Consider the following 21,002-nt stretch of genomic DNA (forward strand, 5'->3'; position numbering starts at 1 on the left):
CTTCTATCCCGACTTTCTCAAGGGGTTTTATTAAGAAAGGATGCTGAATTTTGTCAAATGCTTTTTCTGCATTGATTGACAGGATCATATGGTTCTTATCTTTTCTTTTATTAATGTGATGTATCACTTTGATTGATTTGCAAATGTTGAATCAGCCCTGCATCCCACTTGATCATGGTGAATAATTCTTTTTGTATGCTGTTGAATTCGATTTTCTAGTATCTTATTGAGAATTTTTGCATCCATATTCATCAGGGATATTGGCCTGTAGTTCTCTTTTTTTACTGGGTCTCTGTCTGGTTTAGGAATCAAAGTAATACTGGCTTCATAGAATGAGTCTGGAAGTTTTTCTTCCCTTTCTATCTTTTGGAATAGCTTGAGAAGAATAGGTATTATCTCTGCTTTAAACATCTTGTAGAACTCCCCTGGGAAGCCATCTGGTCCTGGATTCTTATTTGTTGGGAGATTTTTGATGACTGATTCAATTTCTTGGCTGGTTATGGGTCTGTTCAAGCTTTCTATTTCCTCCAGTTTGAGTTTTGGAAGTGTATGGGTGTTTAGGAATTGGTCCATTTCTTCCAGGTTGTCCAATTTGTTGGCATATAATTTTTCATACTATTCCCTGATAATTGCTTGTATTTCTGAGGGATTGGTTGTAATAATTCCATTTTCATTCATGATTTTATCTATTTGGGTCATCTCCCTTTTCTCTTTGAGAAGCCTGGTTAGAGGTTTATCAATTTTGTTTATTTTTTCAAAAAAACAACTCTTGGTTTTGTTGATCTGCTCTACAGGTTTTTTAGATTCTATATTGTTTATTTCTGCTCTGATCTTTATTATTTCTCTTCTTCTGCTGGGTTTAGGATGTCTTTGCTGTTCTGCTTCTATTTCCTTTAGGTGTGCTGTTAGATTTTGTATTTGGGATTTTTCTTGTTTCTTGAGATAGGCCTGGATTGCAATATATTTTCCTCTCAGGACTGCCTTCGCTGCATCCCAAAGCGTTTGGATTGTTGTATTTTCATTTTCGTTTGTTTCCACATATTTTTTAATTTCTTCTCTAATTGCCTTGTTGACCCATTCATTCTTTAGTAGGGTGTTCTTTAACCTCCATGTTTTTGGAGGTTTTCCAGACTTTTTCCTGGGGTTGATTTCAAGCTTCATAGCGTTGTGGTCTGAAAGTGTGCATGGTATGATCTCAACTCTTGTATACTTATGAAGGGCTGTTTTGTGACCCAGTATATGATCTATCTTGGAGAATGTTCCATGTGCACTCGAGAAGAAAGTATATTCTGTTGCTTTGGGATGCAGAGTTCTAATATATCTGTCAAGTCCATCTGATCCAATGTATCATTCAGGGCCCTTGTTTCTTTATTGACCGTGTGTCTAGATGATCTATCCATTTCTGTAAGTGGGGTGTTAAAGTCCCCTGCAATTACCACATTCTTATCAATAAGGTTGCTTATGTTTGTGAGTAATTGTTTTATATATTTGGGGGCTCTGGTATTCAGCGCATAGACATTTATAATTGTTAGCTCTTCCTGATGGATAGACCCTGTTATTATTATATAATGCCCTTCTTCATCTCTTGTTACAGCCTTTAATTTAAAGTCTAGTTTGTCTGATATAAGTATGGCTACTCCAGCTCCCTTTTGACTTCCAGTAGCATGATAAATAGTTCTCCATCCCCTCACTCTCAATCTGAAGGTGTCCTCAGGTCTAAAGTGAGTCTCTTGTAGACAGCAAATAGATGGGTCTTGTTTTTTTATCCATTCTGATACCCTATGTCTTTTGGTTGGCACATTTAATCCATTTACATTCAGTGTAATTATAGAAAGATACGTGTTTAGAGTCATTGTGATGTCTGTATTGTTTATTCTTGTAGCGATGTCTCTGGTACTTTGTCTCACAGGATCCCCCTTAGGGTCTCTTGTAGGACTGGTTTAATGGTGACGAATTCCTTCAGTTTTTGTTTGTTTGGGAAGACCTTTATCTCTCCTTCTATTCTAAATGACAGACTTGCTGGATAAAGGATTGTCGGCTGCATATCTTTTCTGTTCATCACATTGAAGATCTCCTGCCATTCCTTTCTGGCCTTCCAAGTTTCAGTAGAGAGATCGGTCACGAGTCTTTTAGGTCTCCCTTTATATGTTAGTGCACGTTTATCTCTAGCTGCTTTCAGAATTTTCTCTTTATCCTTGTATTTTGCCAGTTTCACTATGATATGTCATGCAGAAGATCGATTCAAGTTACGTCTGAAGGGAGTTCTCTGTGCCTCTTGAATTTCAATGCCTTTTTCTTTCCCCAGATCAGGGAAGTTCTCAGCAATTATTTCTTCAAGTACACCTTCAGCACCTTTCCCTCTCTCTTCCTCCTCTGGAATACCAATTATGCATAGATTATTTCTCTTTAGTGCATCACTTAGTTCTCTAATTTTCCCCTCATACTCCTGGATTTTTTTTATCTCTTTTTCTCAGCTTCCTTTTTTCCATAATTTTATCTTCTAGTTCACCTATTCTCTCCTCTGCCTCTTCAATCCGAGCTGTGGTCATCTCCATGTTATTTTGCAGCACATTTGTAGCATTTTTTAGCTCCTCCTGGCTGTTCCTTAGTCCCTTGATTTCTGTGGTGATAGATTCTCTGCTGTCCTGTATACTGTCTTCAAGCCCAGCGATTAATTTTATGACTATTATTCTAAGTTCACTTTCTGTTATATTGTTTAAATCCTTTTTGATCAATTCATTAGTTGTCGTCATTTCCTGGAGATTCTTTTGAGGGGAATTCTTCCATTTCATCATTTTGGATAGTCCCTGGAATGGTGCGGAACTGCGGGGCACTCCCCTGTGCTGTCTTGAATAACTTGCATTGGTGGGTGGGCCATAGTCAGATCTGTTGTCTGCCCTCAGCCCACAGCTGGGGCCACAGTCATGCTGGTGTGTACCTTCTCTTCCCCTCTCCTAGGGGCGGGATTCACTGTGGGGTGGCGTGGCTCCTCTGGGCTACTTGCACACTGCCAGGCTTGTGGTGCTGGGGATCTAGCATATTAGCTTGGGTGGATCAGCAAGGTACACAGGGGTGGGAGAGGCAGGCTCAGCTCACTTTTCCTTTGGTGATCTGCTTCAGGAGGGGCCCTGCGGCACCAGGAGTGAGTCAGACCCGCCACCAGAGAGATGGATCAGCAGAAGCAGAGCCTTGGGTGTTTGTGCAGTGCAAGCAAGATCCCTGACAGGAACTGGTTCCCTTTGGGATTTTGGCTGGGGATAGACGCGGGAGATGGCTTTGGCGAGTGCCTTTGTTCCCTGCCAAGCTGAGCTCTGTCTTCCGGGGCTCCACAACTCTCCCTCCCGTTGTCTTCCAGCCCTCCTGCTCTCCGAGCAGAGCTGTTAACTTATAACCTTCCAGATGTTAAGTCCCGCTTGCTGTCCGAACACATTCCATCCAGCCCCTCTGCTTTTGCAAGCCAGAGTCAGGGGCTCTGCTTTGCCGGCGGGCTGCCCTTCCACCCAGGCTCCCTCCCGCCAGTCCATTGAGAGCGCACCGCCTCTCTGCCCTTCCTACCCACTTCCGTGGGCCTCTCATCTGTGCTTAGCTCCAGAGAAACCCTTCTGCTAGTCTTCTGGTGGTTTTCTGGGTTATTTAGGCAGGTGTGGGTGGATTCTAAGTGATCAGCAGGACACACGGTGACCCCAGCGTGCTCCTACGCTGCCATCATCCTTTCTTCAAGCCAAATGTAATCTGTTTTAAAATTTCTCTTTGTGTATGATTTCTTTAGGTTCATATAATGCTTTTGTATATAGTTTTTACTTACTGCTTTGGTATTCATTTGGCTTCTTGAATCTACAGATGCTGTATTTTATCAATTAGAGGAAACTCTCATGAATTAAAAAAAAATTGGTTCTTCCACATTTTTTTCCATTTCTGCTGACTCCAAATAAATATGTGTTATATTTTCTCACTAGATTTTCCATGCTTCTTCCTTCATCACAATTTTTCAATCTTTTTGTTCCTGTGTGTTTAAATCTGGATTTTTTTTTTATTTGAACACTGCTATTAATCCTACTTATTGAGTTCTTAGTCTTGATTAGTGTATATTCTATTTTTAGAATTTGTAGTTGGCTTTTTTGCAAATATGCAATGTATGTTTATATTTTCTAGTGTCTTGGTGACATTTTTAAATTCAACTTATCTCCCCAATAGAAAGAATGTCCTTTACTACAAAGTATTTTAGTGAGCTCCTATCAGCTGTTGATAATTTCTTGGTTCTCAGACACAATGATTTACTTTATTTTATGCCTAGATTATTTTAAATGTGTATTAGGCAATGTATTTTAGAAGTTTTTGTGACACATTTTGAGAACTAGAAAAATACTATGTTTCTTCAGGAGAATTTTCTTTTGCACTAAAGCCATATGATGGAATGAGTAATCTAAAATCACTATAAGCCAATTTCACAACTTGAAATTTCCTGAACTATCAAAGTGTTTTGAAGTCAGGTTTCTGTGTCTGTAAGACCTACTTCAATTCTGCTTTAAGTTTACTTCTAGGGAGCAGCTGTGCAGTTTATATAATTAGGTATAAGTAGAGGATTGTTTACCAGATTCCCACCTTATCTTGGACTTCAACTTTTGCGTTTCATCTCAAGGCTCTCAAAATTGTTTCTCAGCTTCGTAGCCCATAGCAAAAGCAGCTTTATTTTATTATTATTATGTTGTATTTCCTGTTTATTTTTCTATGAGATGTCCATTGTTAGCTATTTTGTTTATAATTTTTAAAAAGGTTTATATTTTTGTTTTAATGGTTACTATTATACTTACAGCTTCTTTAAACTCTTGGTCCTCTGTTTATTATTTTTTTGTTTTATTTTAAGTTTACTTGACACACAATGTTACATAAGTTTCAGGTGTACAAGTAGTGATTGGAGAGGTTTATACATTATGCTGTATTCACAAGTGTAGGTACTATCTCTCCCCATACATTACTATTACAATATAATTGACTATATTCCTTATGCTGTGCCTTAATCCCGTGACTTATTTATGCCATAACTGGAAGCCTGTATTTCCCACCCACTTTCACCCATTTTGCCCAACCTCTCACACCTCTGGCAACCCTAAGTTTGTTCTCTGTAGTTATAGCTCTGATTCTCCTTTTTGTTTGTTCATTTTTTTATTTTTTGATTCTACATGAGTAAAATCACATGGTATTTTTTCTTTCTCAGTCTGACTTATTCACTTAGCATAGTACCCTCCATGCACAATCTTACCTTTTTTATGATATTCATCTATCAATGGGCAGTTACATTGCTTCCATATCCTAGCCATTATAAATAGTGCTGCAGTTAAGATAAGAGTGCATATCTTTTTGAATTAGTATCCTTGTTTTCTTTGGATAAATACTCAATAGTGGAATTATTAGATCCTATGGCATTTATATTTTTTTTAATTTTTTGAGAAATTTCCATAATATTTTTCACAGTGGCTATATTAATTTAGCAAAAACAACATTAAAAGCCAGATTTACCTTGGGGCACCTGGGTGGCTCAGTTGGTTAAGCATCTGACTTTGGCTCAAGTCATGATCTCATGGTTTGTGATTTCAAACCCCATGTCAGGCTCTGTGCTGACAGCTCAGAACCTGGAGCTTTCTTCAAATTCTCTGTCTCCCTCTCTCTCTCTGCCCCTTCCCCTCTTGCACTCTGTTTCTCTCAGTCTCAAAAATAAATAAACACTATTTTTTTTTAAGCTGGCTTAAGCTCCTGAATTTTGTCTTTTTCTGGATTTTGATATATACATATAAAAATGTATGTGTGTATGTGTGTAAATTTGTATATGCATGTATACACATAATTTTATATATTTAAATGTATATATTTTTATACATTTATGCTCACATATATAAATTTTAGTAGCATTCTCAATTTTCCAGTATGAAGATTATTCTGAATTACTGTACTTCCATTACTGAGTTTTATACTTAAGGACACTTATTAATAATACTCAGAAGGTTTGGCAAATGTCTTTGGAAGTGGCCCCACAGACAGTGTTCTAAAGCATTTTTTCCCCACTGAAATCACTCAAGAACTTTATGCAACTAAATTGTCTATATACATGCTTTATGGTTATAATCTCTGTCACCATTAAATGGAACTTACATTTTTGGAAGTTATTGCTACATAGATCTAAAAGTGTCATCTTAATAATTTTAGGGTGTTAAAATAATGCATAAATTATTCAATGCATAAGTGAATGCCAACATTACCGCTGGCATGAGAACACGACTTTGGACTCTATTTTCCAATGGAAAAATGAAAAGATAGAAATAAAGTATTTTGAAAATTAAAAAAAGGATTTAAACAAAGGGAATGCAAATTGGCAAGTTATTGAAAGCTCATCTCTCTACCTTGCACATCTGGCGGGCATCTGGTATATAAAGAATGTCATGGATAAACAAACAGAGTATAGGATTTTATAATGTTTTCAAAATTATAAGGTCCAGGCACCGGGGTAGCTCAGTTGGTTAAGTGTCAGATTCTTGATTTCAGCTCTGGTCATGATCTCAGAATTCATAAGATCGAGCCCCTTGTAAAGTTCCATGTGCTGACAGCACGGACCCTTTTTGGGATTTATCCCTCCCTCTCTCTGCCCTTACCCAGCTTGCTTTCTCTCTCTCTCTCTCTCTCTCCCTCAAAGTAATGAATGAACTTAAAAAATTCATAAGGTCAAATATGAAGTCATTATCACAGAAATGGAAGAAAACATATAACATGTTTATAAAGTCAAATATTTGCTGCTAATTTACAGAGAAATAGAAATTAAATGCTTTCTAATAAGCACAGAAAAAGTGAACATCATTGTTAGTATCCATAACAATAAACATGAACTAAAAGGATCTTGTTCAAAGGTTATTTTAAGGTAGTACATGATATATTCATGCAAAGTGATACATTTTAGCTAATCAGTTTATAATTCTATAATCATATAGTTTAGTTCTGGTCCTGGTTGTAACTTTACTGTGGATATTATTTAAATCTATTTCCTATTTTTCCTGATGCTTAAAGGCATTTTAACGAAATAATGACATAAAAAGTATAAGTCATTTTATAATAAATAAAATGACTATGTTTTAACAATCAATGAAGAGCGGTGCCTGGGCGGTTCAGTCAGTTAAGCATCCAAATCTTGATTTTGGCTAAGGTTATGATCACAGGGTCATGAAATTAAGCCCCACATCGGGGTCCATGCTGGACATGGAGACTGCTTGAGAGTCTCTCTCTCTCTCTCTCTCTCTTTCTCTCTCTCAAAAACTAAGTAAATATCAACGAATAAATTAATCCATTCTCCTTATCAATGTCCTATGTCATTCCCAAATACCTTCCTCTGAAGTAGCTTGAGCTTGCTGTGTATCTCATCATTTCATCAACGATACATTTAAAATATATTTTCACAACATACATGTATTTACAAACAATATATATCATAGCTTTCTATGTTTTTAAAAATATGCAATTGACACTGCCACAAGTTATACTTCAACCTTATTTTGTCCTTCATATCAGTTGTTTTTAAAATCTAATCATGCTAATGTCAGTTTCCAGCAAACTAGATAGCTATCAGTGAAAACAATTGCTATTTTCACTGTCAATGAAAATAACTAAGAATGATAGATAAAACAAAATGAATAAAAGAAAACAACAACAATAAAACTTCAAGTGTGTATATTCTGGCAAGATATTTAGAAATCCTGACTTTAAAAAAAAAATAAAGCAAGAATTAGACCTTTAATCAGAATACTGAAACCATTTTTCATTTGTAACACATTTGCCTAACCCTAGTGAACATGATGATAACTTTTAGGCATGAAAGACCAAAGAAGATTGGAATATTAAGCCTTGATCCCAGTTAGGGTAGGTAGCAAGTCCAGCTGGGAAACATCTGCATGAAGTTGATTGAGTCCTCAAAGGACTATGCATTCTGCTGAGAATTATTTTATTTTATTTTTTTAATTTTTTTAATTTGTTTAATTTTTTTTAACGTTTATTTATTTTTGAGACACAGAGAGACAGAGCATGAACGGGGGAGGGTCAGAGAGAGGGAGACCCAGAATCTGAAACAGGCTCCAGGCTCTGAGCTGTCAGCACAGAGCCGACGCGGGGCTCGAACTCACAGACTGCGAGATCATGACCTGAGCCGAAGTTGGCCGCTTAACCGACTGATCCACCCAGGCACCCCCCTGCTGAGAATAATTTTAAATGAAATTACCACTTAACTCTTTACTATGAGGAAGAACAATCATAGTTGCATTTCTAGAGCTGTGGTTAAGAGGGCAGATATAATCTCTCTCTCTCTCTAGTTTTCTAAAAATTTACACTCATCATACAATGTACATATTAGTAGTGTCAATCCATAGTACCTTGATATAATGAACACCTGAAAAATATCTAAAGCCAAAATTCTATTTCAAAATAGAATCAACAGTAGAATGCTTGCAAATAGTAAGCACAAGCTAAATTTAATATTTTCAGGAAATATCACCTTTTCCAAAGCTTAATAAATGTCACCAATACCCCCAATAAATATGAAATAACCTTTCCAAAATCACAACATGAAAATAAAAAAATACTATAAAATGTCAGACAGCAGTATCAAATCACCAAGATCTCAGCTATTTGAATTATAAGACATAAAATAAAAATTATTAGTCAAATATTTAATGAAATGTAAGGAGGGTTTAAAATGTAAGTGAAGAGAAAGAGACTATAAAACATTAATAAATAAATTTACAAATTATAAAATAGAACTATACATTTCTTAAATAATTAAAAATTAATGGATTTAGGGGTGATCGGGTGGCTGTTGGTTAACTGGCTGGTGGTTTCACTTCAGGTCATGATCTCACAGTTCCTGAGTTCAAGCCTGACATTGGACTCTGGGTTGACAGTGTGGAGCCTGCTTAGAATTCTCTCTCCCTCTCTCTCTGTCCCTTCCTGCATGTGTTCTCTTTCTCTCTCTAAAAATAAATAAATAAAACTTAAAAAAAAAAAACTAATGGATTTAAATGAGAGTTTTGATATAATTGAAAGGAGAATTAAACTATAAAACCACAAAATGGAAACAGACAATAATTTTGAATTTCTAAAATACAGGTAATCAGAGTTATGGAGTAAAGAAGAGAATGGAAAAGAAATATTCCATGAGATAACAGCTGAGAATTTTCCAAAACTAAGAAAAGCCAACAGTTCTTTTTTTTTTTTTTTAATTTTTACAAATGTTTATTTTTGAGAGAGACAGAGAGAGAGAAACAGAGTGCTAGCAGGGGAGGGGCAGAGAGAGAGGGAGACACAGAATTTGAAGCAGGCTCCAGGCTCTGAGCTGTCAGCACAGAGCCCGACGTGGGGCTTGAACTCATGAACCATGAGATCATGACCTGAGCCAATGTCGGACACTTAACGGACTGAGCCACCCAGGTCTCCCAAGCCAACGATTCTTTAATTGCAGAAGCCCAATGAATTAATTCAAGTAAGATAAATAAAAGTAATAATAATAATTCTACTTCATTCAGAATTGTGAAACTCAAAACAACAAAGAATAGACAATGTTCATTTAAAATAGCTCAACAGAAAATAGATTAAATTTTTTTTAGTGACTCTTTTTTAAAGGGTTAATGTCAAAAAAAAAAAAAATTGCACCAAAGTTGGATAGGTAAGGAAGACTTTATTCACTGTTATTTCAAAAAGAGAGAGAGATCAGAATGAAGTATGGATTTAACTCTGATGAACCAAAAGAAACACTGCTGTTTTGTAAGAGTTGGGGTGAAGGGAGGAACATGGGCCATCTGTGTTTGCTAAGTGACTGCATGCAAAGTAAACTTTCTCATACTTCCATGATAGAAGGTAGTGTTACAATGTGGAGTAACTTGCCAGCTGAAATCAGATTCCTATCCTTTCACAGAAACCTAGAGGTTATCCTTGATGATTATATTTTAAAGTGATAGTTCCCAAGTCCTTAAGAAATACACTCCTGGGTGGTAAAATTGGCAGGTGGCCTTCAAACAGTTTTATATCTCAAAGGAGGTAGGTGAAGAATTTACTATAAGTTTTCTAAAGTCAATTATTTTTAAAAAGGCAAGTGAGGGGCTATAGTCAGGAAGAAGCCCATCTAAAATTTAGCTGAGAGCAACCTGAAAGCAATCTTGGTCATACATTTATATTCTGGATTAATGTGAAAAACAAAACCTTAATGCTTTTGAAAGTTAAAAAAGAGAATCTTTATGATGCTGTGGCATGGAAGGAATTTTTAAGAAGATGTAAGAGCACAAACCACTTTAAATAAACAATTAAGAAATTGATAAACCAAAGTACATTAAGAAATTCTGTTCATCAGCAGTCACCATAAAGAAAGCCAAATTACACACTACCAACAGAGAATAGAATTCCACCATATATAACCTATCAAGAATTTTCACCCAGCTATGAAGGATTTCAAATATCTGTAGAATAAACTCAAACAGATCAAAGTAAAATGGCAAAAAGACATAAACCTTCACAGAAGAATAAATAGGAATTACAATAAAAATAGGAAAAAGACGCTCAACCTTAATAGCTATCCCAGAAATGTAATTAAAACTAAAATGAGGCAATATGGACCTAATAAGAGAATTTTAAAAAGTAAAAACTTTCGTAGTCTCTAATATTAGCATGAATATGTACTCCACTGCTGTTGGATATAATCCCTGTAGGAGACAGTTTGACATTAGTTTCTAATGTTAAAGGTACACATTCTCTAAGATCCAGCAGTTCTCCTCAGAATAAATATCCTAAGGATACCTTTCATATGTGCACAAGCAGAGTTTTACATGAATTACTGGCAGAGCCATTTATGAACACAGCAGAGCCATTTATAATGATATGTCCTATGGAGAGTAGGGACAATAAATAAATAAATAACACCAAAAACAATTCCCTAAAGAATACAAGTGTGTTAGATTAAATATATGTGTGTATTATGTGTGTGCGTATATATATATATGTATATATATATATATACGCACACACACACATATAACTCAAAAATATATAAAGAACTTATACGATATATATTATAATCCAAAATATATAAATGTATAAAGAACTTATAAAACTAAACTCCCCCATAAAAATAATTTAACTAAAAAATGGGCAGAAGACATGAATAGACATTTTTCCAAAGAAGACATACAGATGCCCAATGGACACATGAAAAGATGATCAACATCACTCATCATCAGGAAAATACAAATCAAAACTATAATGAGATATCACCTCACATCCATAAGAATGGCTAAAATTAACAATACGGTGTTCATTAGGATTTGGAGAAAGGATGTGGAGAAAGGCATTCCCTGTTGGTGAGAATACAAACTGGTGCAGCCATTCTGGAAAACAGTGGTAAAGAAGTGTTGAATCACTAAATTATACACCTGAAACTAATATTATGTTAACTAACTGGAATTTAAATAAAAACACATATATGCAGATGTTACATATCTATATATCGATATCTGCACATGTGTAGATATGGATATATAACATCCACAGTGAGTTTCAGAAATTTTAAGTATTTACCAAAAATTATGAGTCAAACACATCAACTCAGAATTCATATTGACAATTGAAAACCATATGGGTTAGGAAAATATATGTCACATTTACTCCCATCTTTGTATCTTTCCTACTAACATCTTTCCTACTGTAAATTTTTTTGAATGTTTATTTATTTTTGAGAGAAAGAGAGACAGAACATGAGCAGGGGAGGGGTAGAGAGAGAGGGAGACACAGAATCCTAAGCAGGCTCCAGTCTCTGAGCTGTCAGCACAGAGCCCGACGTGGGGTTCGAACTCACGAACCATGAGATAACGACCTGTGCCAAAGTCAGCGCTCAACCGACTGAGCCAGCCAGGTGCCCCTAACATCTTTCCTATTCTAAAGTGATGCTGAAAGATGACTTGAAAGAAGAGGAAAAATGACATTAATTGATCACAGAAGAACTATTTATATAATTTAGGTAAATCATAGTCCTTTGAAATTCAGTGAAAAGAAGGAATAAAAATAACTGAGTTTTGAAGAAAGTAGATTAATAATTAATCACTACAGTCTAAATTGAATGAGAAAGTCATGGGCTGTCCAAAATAAAAGAAAATATATAGGTGGTAGTTCTAAAACTTTGTGGATATATCACAGAGGCTGCTAAAATAGATATTAGCTCAATGTTTTAAATTGTGTTAATATGTAATATTTATATGGGTATTGGAAATCAGGAGACTTGGATAGTAGATGTAAATCTACTTCAGGAAATGTATTTCAGTCCCCATTGCAATCAGCCTGTGGAGTTGGGGGGGGGTTCTAGGGATGCAAGATCTAGGGCAGAGGGGAAACCAGATAATTTCTTTCCATGGGTGGGTAGGAATTACTTTACATTTCCTGGGGTAAGATAATGGGGACATAATAGGACCTCAAACAAGATGGAAAACGAATGACCCCACTGCTGTAGAGTGACACAGCCACACACTTAGAGCATCCACAATAGCACTGAGATTGATGAGATTCTCTGAGTCTTTCAATGACTTGGGCCACAAAAAATAAACCAAACCAAACCAAACCAAACCAAACAAAACAAAACATCACAAACCAGCCAACAAATAAAGTGTACGGCAGTGATAATTAGGAAAGAAGAGACTTGTTGGCTTGCAGATCATTTCCAGAGGTAAGAAACGAAGAAAGAAAAAAGAGATAGATTGAGAGACAGAGAGAGGAAAGGAAAGGAAAGAAGATAGGAAGGGAGATAAGGAAGGAAGGAAGGAAGGAAGGAAGGAAGGAAGGAAGGAAGGAGAGCAGAAAGAGAAAAAGGAGGAAGGTAAAGAGAGAAAAGAAGGAAGAGAGGAAAACATTCATAAGATCTCTATTGTGGCGGTTTAAGAGAATATGTAATCTACCTCAAGGAAATTAGAATATAAGGGGTTGGGGGAGGCATTCCATGATTTTACTAATGAACATACAGTGCCAGATAAGAAGATGGTGCTAATGATAATAGGACATAATGAGTGAATCTCACGTGCCAGTTGATAAGGCACATGATGATTTTTCTCACTTAACTCTTTAAACAACTATAAGATACATATAAGAAGTACTACTGCCATTTTAAAGATAAGATCATTGAAGTAAAAATTACATTATTTGTCCAAGTCCACACAGTCATACCAGCTGGAGATAGAATTCGAAACTGTGTTGCATGACTATGGAAGGTGAACTTTTAAGCATAATACAGTAAAAGCAACTATAAAATTAAGAACTACTCTCTTACCTTTTTTGGGATGCTGGAGTCAGGGAAACAATGTGTGCAATGGACATGGATGGTAGGACAGCTAAGAGTTGGTTCCATTAGTAGACATGAGTCTAGTATTTAAATACATGCCAATAGAAGCTTCTGTAGTACATAGTGAATAAATATTATCAAACAATATGGTTATCATAATTTTGTAAGCATAGATATTAACACCTTAATTAAAATACTTATTTGATAAAAGCATAAAGCCCTGTGTACTTTCTAGATGTCACACTCTGAATCTCAACAGTTTCCTTATGCTCATAGCCCACTTCTCTGGACTGATAATGTAAGAATGAATGAATTTCTTCCTTTTTCTAATGAATCGATGAAATCTTATCAGGATTCTCAAAGTCTATTAAGTGAAGCAATTAATTTTGCATTATCGCACTACACAATATATTATTAGCAGTCATTTCCCACAAACAACCTGGCAGTATGAATGAGAGAATTTCACTGTAAACCTCCATTCCCTCTATCCAATAGCATTTCTGCCTGACTCAGCAGAATAGACACGAATTTTCTAGTAAATGTTCTTGAATGGGGAGTAGTCACTCCATAAAAATGTCAGCATTCCAAATTTCTGTGACATTGCTGATCACCATTTTTCAGTTGCTAGAAGGTTTATTACAATCTTTTTATCTTTAAGAAAATCCAATAATGCAAACAATTATCATACAGCTTATTTCACTAGAGAATCGCTTAAGAGGTAGTCTGTCTATAGATGATCAATTATAAGTAGTTACATAAAGTTTTTTAAAAGTTATAACTTGGTGGCACAAAGAAAATATTTAACTTCTTTTTTTTTTTTTACTTCCTTACCTCCAAGGGAATCTTCACTTACCTTTGTCAGATTCAGCTCTTGTTTAAAACATTTTAATTTTTTAAATGTTTATTTATTTTTGAGAGACAGAGAGAGACAGAGGAGCAGGGGAGGGGCAGAGAGAGAGAGCGAGACACAAAATCCGAAGCAGGCTCCAGGCTCCAAACTCACAAGCCGTGAGATCATGACCTGAGCCGTAGTCAGAGGTTTAACCGACTGCCCACCCAGGCGCCCCCAAAACATTTTAAATCCGAGAAGGGATACTAATCAATTTTCAACACCTTCTTGAGAAGAGAAGGGTCAAAAAAATCCATACAGAAATTATTCTCACTTTAGGAGCAACTCCTATTGCTAGTATCTCCCATAGTAGCTACTACTACTAAATCAAAATGAATTGACCCTAGACAGTTTTAAAAGCATGTACATACAATATGTCATATGTTTCCACAAAGTGCATGAGATTCCCATTGTGGGATTCTTTCAGTTCTTTATGTGAGGACAAGTACAGAAGGAAGGAAAGGAAAAGAATGATGTAGAGAGATAAGAAATTCAAGAAGAAAATAATAAGATAGCTTGGGGTTCTCTGGAAAATGTAGGGATTAAAAAAAACAATAAATGAGGTAAGTGTCTCTAAGGATTTCTCATTCCCTTTTTTTTTTAGAAGTTTACACTCCTGTGCTTAAAAAAAATCTATGAAGACATTTTGAAAACTTCAATTACAATTTTGTATCATTTTTTTCTATCGCAGGGCAGACTAGACAAATTATTTATTCATGATGATCTGCTTTTCACTTTCTGTAATCTGAAGGGCATGCTCATCAGTTGTTAAGAAAGGGAATATTTAGAATCTTGGGCGAAGAGCTTATTCTTCAATGTGGTGTACACGTCAGCACCTATGTGTAATCTTGAAACAAAATGGAAATTTCTTACAGCAGACAAATCTTACACCTAACAGAAAGATATGAGAAGGTAGAGGACTTCAATTATTGGAGTTTCAAGATGAATGAGAAGTGTGACTGCTCTTGAGTGCCCTGGAGGTGGATGATAATATTTCAATCACAAGGATATCAATGAAAAAGAGAAGGAAAGATGGAAACCATTAAAAGACTGCTTGAGGTAGCATCTATAGCTCACCATGGAAATGAAAGATGAAAAAATATAACAGAGAACTCTAGGACAGTGAACTTGTCACACACAAAAAAAAAGTACAGAAGATATACTTACTTTCTAACAGTTATAGTAGAAAAAAGAACTGGGGAGAAGAGACATTTTGCAAAAGGGAATAAGAGCTCTTATATATTTGCTAGGTCCAGAGGAAAAAGAGATCAGGGAAATATTAAAACTCTGGGGACAGATTAATAATATTTGTGAACCAAACATTTCCTATAACCAGAAGCTATCACTTTATAACTTTCAAATTAATTTTAAAGTATACCCTTTGTAACAATTTTTTTCAAGCATCAGATTTATAACTTAAAAAAAATGATACCGTATGTCCTTACATTTCCTCCCTTCCAAAATATCTCACTGAAATAATGTCAATTATGTACAAAGAGGAATAAATATATACCAGAACTGATAACTGAAGGTGACTTGGGTTATTGGGGACCAACAGCAGATATATTTGTTAAGAACACAGTGGGAGAGACAGAAAAGGAAAGAAGATAAGCCAAAATAAAAAACATTGCAACTAAAATATATACTTAATAATGCAGCCTCAAAAGTTAGTCTTTTTTGTTTGTTTTTTAAATAGGCTTCAATAGCCCAATGCAGGGCTTGAACTCGTGACCCAGAGAGCAAGATATAAGCTGAGATCAAAGCTGGATTTTTAACCAACAGAGCCACCCAGGTACCCCAAAAGTTAGTCTTTTCTTTTTGGCAGATCTCTAAGAATGATTAAGGCCTAAATCAGAGTATAGACAGCAGGCATAGACCGTAGTTTAATAATGAGTTTAAATAATTTGTGCACTACATATGGAATAGAGGTCCACATTTGTTAGTCTCTCATCCCTGTGTTTGTAGAGAAATTTTAAGTATTACAAACTAACCTAGGCTCAAAATTAGTATCTGGTCTCTAAGAAATTGAGGGGTGCCTGGGTGGCTCAGTCAGTTAATAGCGTCTGAATTTGGCTCAGGTCATGATCTTGAGTTTGAGCCTTTCATAGGGCTTTATGTTGACAGCGTGGAGACTGGAGCCTGCTTGAGTTCTGTGTCTCCCTCTCTCTCTGCCCCTTCCCCACTCACACCGTCTCAAAAATAAACATTAAAAATTAAAAAAAAAAGAAATTGAATCATCTTTTAAGGGAATGCAAAAAATATATCCTAGACTTTTTAAAGAAATACATTTTTCAGGAATAGAATAAAAGTAATTCTCCAACACGAATTTAAAATAAATTTCTAGGGGCGCCTGGGTGGCTCAGTCGGTTAAGTGTCCGACTTTGGCTCAGGTCATGATCTCAAGGTCTGTGGGTTCGAGCCCCGCGTCGGGCTCTGTGCTGACAGCTCAGAGCCTGGAGCCTGTTTCAGATTCTGTGTCTCCCTCTTTCTCTGACCCTCCCCTGTTCATGCTCTCTCTCTCTTTGTCTCAAAAATAAATAAATGTTAAAAAAAATTTTAAATAAATTTATAGTGTGGAGAACAGAAAAAAAGATGCAGAGGTGAGAATAATCAGAAAAATAACAGAGGGGATCAGTCCAGAATACCTTATATTTAAAAAACAAACATTCTGTAAAAAAGGAATGGAGAAAATGGCTGCAGAAGAGGGATACGAGCAGATAAATTATACATAAAAAATAATAATAAAAAATTTTAAGAAGTGAATAGATTTATCTACAGAGGTATGTGAGTGCTGAGTGTGAAGCAGAATGGAAAAATGTCCATACCTGGTAATCTTCTTATGGAACTTCCATAATTCATAAAGATTTCAAAATCAAAGATTCATTTACCTAAAACATAAATCCTTGAACTGGCATCAGATTTCATTGGATGCTACAGAAGATGTAAAGCAGCAAGACTCCAGGATCCACCCTTTGGGCTGTGTGTTCTTAAAGAAGTTATTTAACATCTCTGTGCTTTAATAAGAAACTAGAATACATTGGACTTTGGACTTTCAAAGGCAAGTTTTAGTGACAAGGATTATACCCCCCCCAATCCAATTAATACTATTTTATATTGAAATTAAGAAACAGTGAGGATCATCTAAAAAATAAGTCTCACCTTGATTTAAAAACATTAAAACAAAATTTATATGTGACTTAAGAGAATATGATTTCCAACAAAAAGCAAAGCTAATCATACAGAAATGAAAAAATATTAAATATAACTACGTCAACTACCTGCAAAATATAATGGAAAAGAAACAAAACATTCTCCTTATTAAAATGAGATTTTTTAAGTTAATATTTTTATTTTGAGAAAGAGCACGCATGAGAGAGGAGCAGAGAGAAAGACGGAGAGACAGAATCCCAAGCAGGCTCCGTGCGGTCAGCAAACTCATGAACTGTGAGATCATGACCTGAGCTCAGATCAAGAGTGGGATGCTCGGGGCGCCTGGGTGGCGCAGTCAGTTAAGCGTCTGACTTCAGCCAGGTCACGATCTCACGGTCCGTGAGTTCGAGCCCGGCGTCAGGCTCTGGGCTGATGGCTCAGAGCCTGGAGCCTGTTTCCGACTCTGTGTCTCCCTCTCTCTCTGCCCCTCCCCCGTTCATGCTCTGTCTCTCTCTGTCCCAAAAATAAATAAACGTTGAAAAAAAATTAAAAAAAAAAAAAAAAAAAAAGAGTGGGATGCTTAACCGACTGAGCCACCCAGGTGCCCCTAAAGTGAGATAATTTTTTTTAAAGGAAAAGTAAGTGCCAATTGTGGTTCTATATCATACTGGAGACATAGTACAACTCCTTGGAAAGTATTGGGCAGGAGTCAATGGGGGTAAGAGATGGAAAAGAGAAGGAAATACTGGTTTTATGTAAATATATACATTTAAACCAGTATGATTGAAAATTTTCCAGATACAGCAAATCTGCATCACGACTGTGATCAGGCTCATGCCTTTATGCTCAGATTGCTTCGTTTCTTTTTTTTTAAGAACTTTTTTTTTTTTAAAGTTTATTTACTTTTTTTGAGAGAGAGAGAAAGAGAGAGCACAAGCAGAGGAGAGGCAGAGAGACAGGGAGAGAAAGAATCTAAGCAGGAGTCACACTGTCAGAGCAGAGCCTGATGAGGGGTTTTAACTCAGGAACCTTGAGATCGTGACCTGAGCTGAAATCAAGAGTCTGATGCCTAATGGACTGAGCCACCCTGGGCACCCCTAATTTGCTTCATTTTGATTAAATTTCTTCCATGAAGAAACTGCTGTTGGATATAAAGTGAAATGAAAAGCCACGCTCCTGCTACTCTGGGTAAATTTGTCCCTGGAAGTGGTCTAGGTTGTTAAAATGATTTTACTTCTGCTGTAAGATCCCAGGAAGATTGTGCATTAACAAAATCAGAGTTAGACAGTCAACAATTACATTTAACATAATAACCATCTTATGAGCAGTTTTTTTGTTTTATATTTGAGTTGGTACTTTAAGTACCAACAACAGATGGCTCAATTGCATTTATAAACCTAAAGTAAATATTCCATACTTTGACATTATAAATGTAACAATATAGCAAGTAAAATTTAAGTAGTAGGAGAGAGAAGGTCAGGTCTAGGAAAGGAACATAAGTTTCCTAGTCTTTCAAGAAGAAAAAAGGTATGGCTTCTATGTGATATCTAAAGAAATAGAAATTTAAATACAATTGTAGAAATGAAAACAGCAGATAAAAAAAGTAAAAAAAAAAACATCTACTTTTAAAAACTTGGAAGAATTATAGAGGAGGAAAATTTTGGATTCCATATGAGGGTTGAGTACCATAGTTTTAAATGGAGAGCTAGAATACATTGTACTTAAAAGTGACTAATTAAAAAATGGTAAGTAACAATTTGTTTGTTTGTTTGTTTTTGTTTTTTTTGTTTACTGGTGCAAAAGTGCAAACCAAGAAGCTTTATAAGTGATCATTTTGGGGCAAACTTAGACCTAACCACGGAGTAGCCCAGACCAAGGAGACACAAAACTACATTTAAATATTTTACATTTATTAAATTTAGATAAACTGTTAAATGAAATATAATCAATTCTTCTATGCTAACCAGTATGGTTTCATAAAAAAAAAAAAAAAGGATGAAAGAAGAAACTCAGCAATTAAAAGGCAATGAGTTCAGTTATTACTATATCTGTCTCATATACTGTTGATAAAATCGTGATAATTTTGATGCAATAAAATGGAGGCACACATAATTCACAAAGTATTATATATATTTTCTAAAATTTCATCCAATGATTTGAGCAAAATCACTTTAAGCAAGATTTTAATATAACTACTGTTTTAATGCGGGTGAAGGCAAATTAAACAACTTTTTTTTGAGTCTATAGTTTTCACATAGTATTTAAGAAAAATATTTCAGTTTAGAGAAATGTTCTTTCTGCTGAGGTAGCAACAACCGATATTAATTATATTTTAATGCAAAACTTAGAAGCTGAAATAAAATGTCCAATCATTTTAGAACATTGGAACAGAATCTGTCCTAGATGCTCTATGTGTCCACCTGAATCCCTCTTTCTGCTCTTTGTACCTACCCAGTAACAACTCACAGATGTCTCCTTTTCTAGTGAATTTCCCATGACCAAATGACAGTTACTTTACCTGGGTGGACACACTGACTTCTCCACCTTCACCCTCGGCCAACTGTTGTAGTTGTACAAAAGGCCAGTCCCTTGTCACAAGCTGGAGCTAAATCTATGGTACTATCTCTACCACTGAGATCACCTTCTTGCTACTTTTTCGTCTGCTGACTCATTCAGTTTCCCTCACTGCCCGCCTCTGGAAAACAACATTCAATATAGCACTTGAACAAGAATACCCACCTGAGGGTGCTTTTAGGAAATGCAACTTAAGTCAGGGTCCAATATGTTAAATTATCATCACTAGATAAATTAAAAATATTTCAATTTTATGTACAATACCATTTTTGCATCATATATCACAATTTTCATTGTTTCTTAAAGCAACATATAGATCCTTAAAGGAAAGTAATAATAATCATTTTTACACATCACAGCTGTTACAGCCGGTCCTAAGGGATACAAATGCAAGAGTCTTATAAACTGTTTAAGATTGGAGTCGCTTGTTATTAGCAATGGTTGATAATAGTGTCCTAAATGGTGAGTACCTCTGCAGCAACTAAATGGAACATGAAAGATGTTTAAAAAGGATGCCCAGTGTAAGACATTGAAACGTACTTATAGTTAAATTCCCTGAACAAAACACCACGGGAGAAGGCATTTTTCCAATAAATAGGTGAAAATTTTAGAATTTTGATATAATAAGTGAGATAATGAGGAATATGTGAAAAGAAGAAATTCACCATGGAATGACAGAATGCGAACAGAATGCACATATGATGCTTTACTATAACATTTTAGAATAAAAATGACTAAATTCAATGGACATGTGTAAGTTTTAAAAAATAAATTTAGCTATTTTTCAGAAGTTTTTGACTTACATTGTATTTTCAAAACACCATGAAACAGCAGTACACTGAGACTTAGGAGACCTAGTATCCTGTCCTCATTTTCTTATCTACTTCCATGATCTGAGGCAAATCAACTTGTCAAAGAAAACAAGGAAGAACATGCTACCTGACTTACCACCTCCAGGCCCATCTCTTATATGTTAGCAGGTGAGTGACTATATCATTGGAAATGTATCAGAGTTGACAAAAATGCATCGAATTGTCTACATAATTA

The sequence above is a fragment of the Leopardus geoffroyi genome, chromosome D4 (assembly GCF_018350155.1).
Source record: "Leopardus geoffroyi isolate Oge1 chromosome D4, O.geoffroyi_Oge1_pat1.0, whole genome shotgun sequence".
Classification (NCBI taxonomy): Eukaryota; Metazoa; Chordata; class Mammalia; order Carnivora; family Felidae; genus Leopardus; species Leopardus geoffroyi.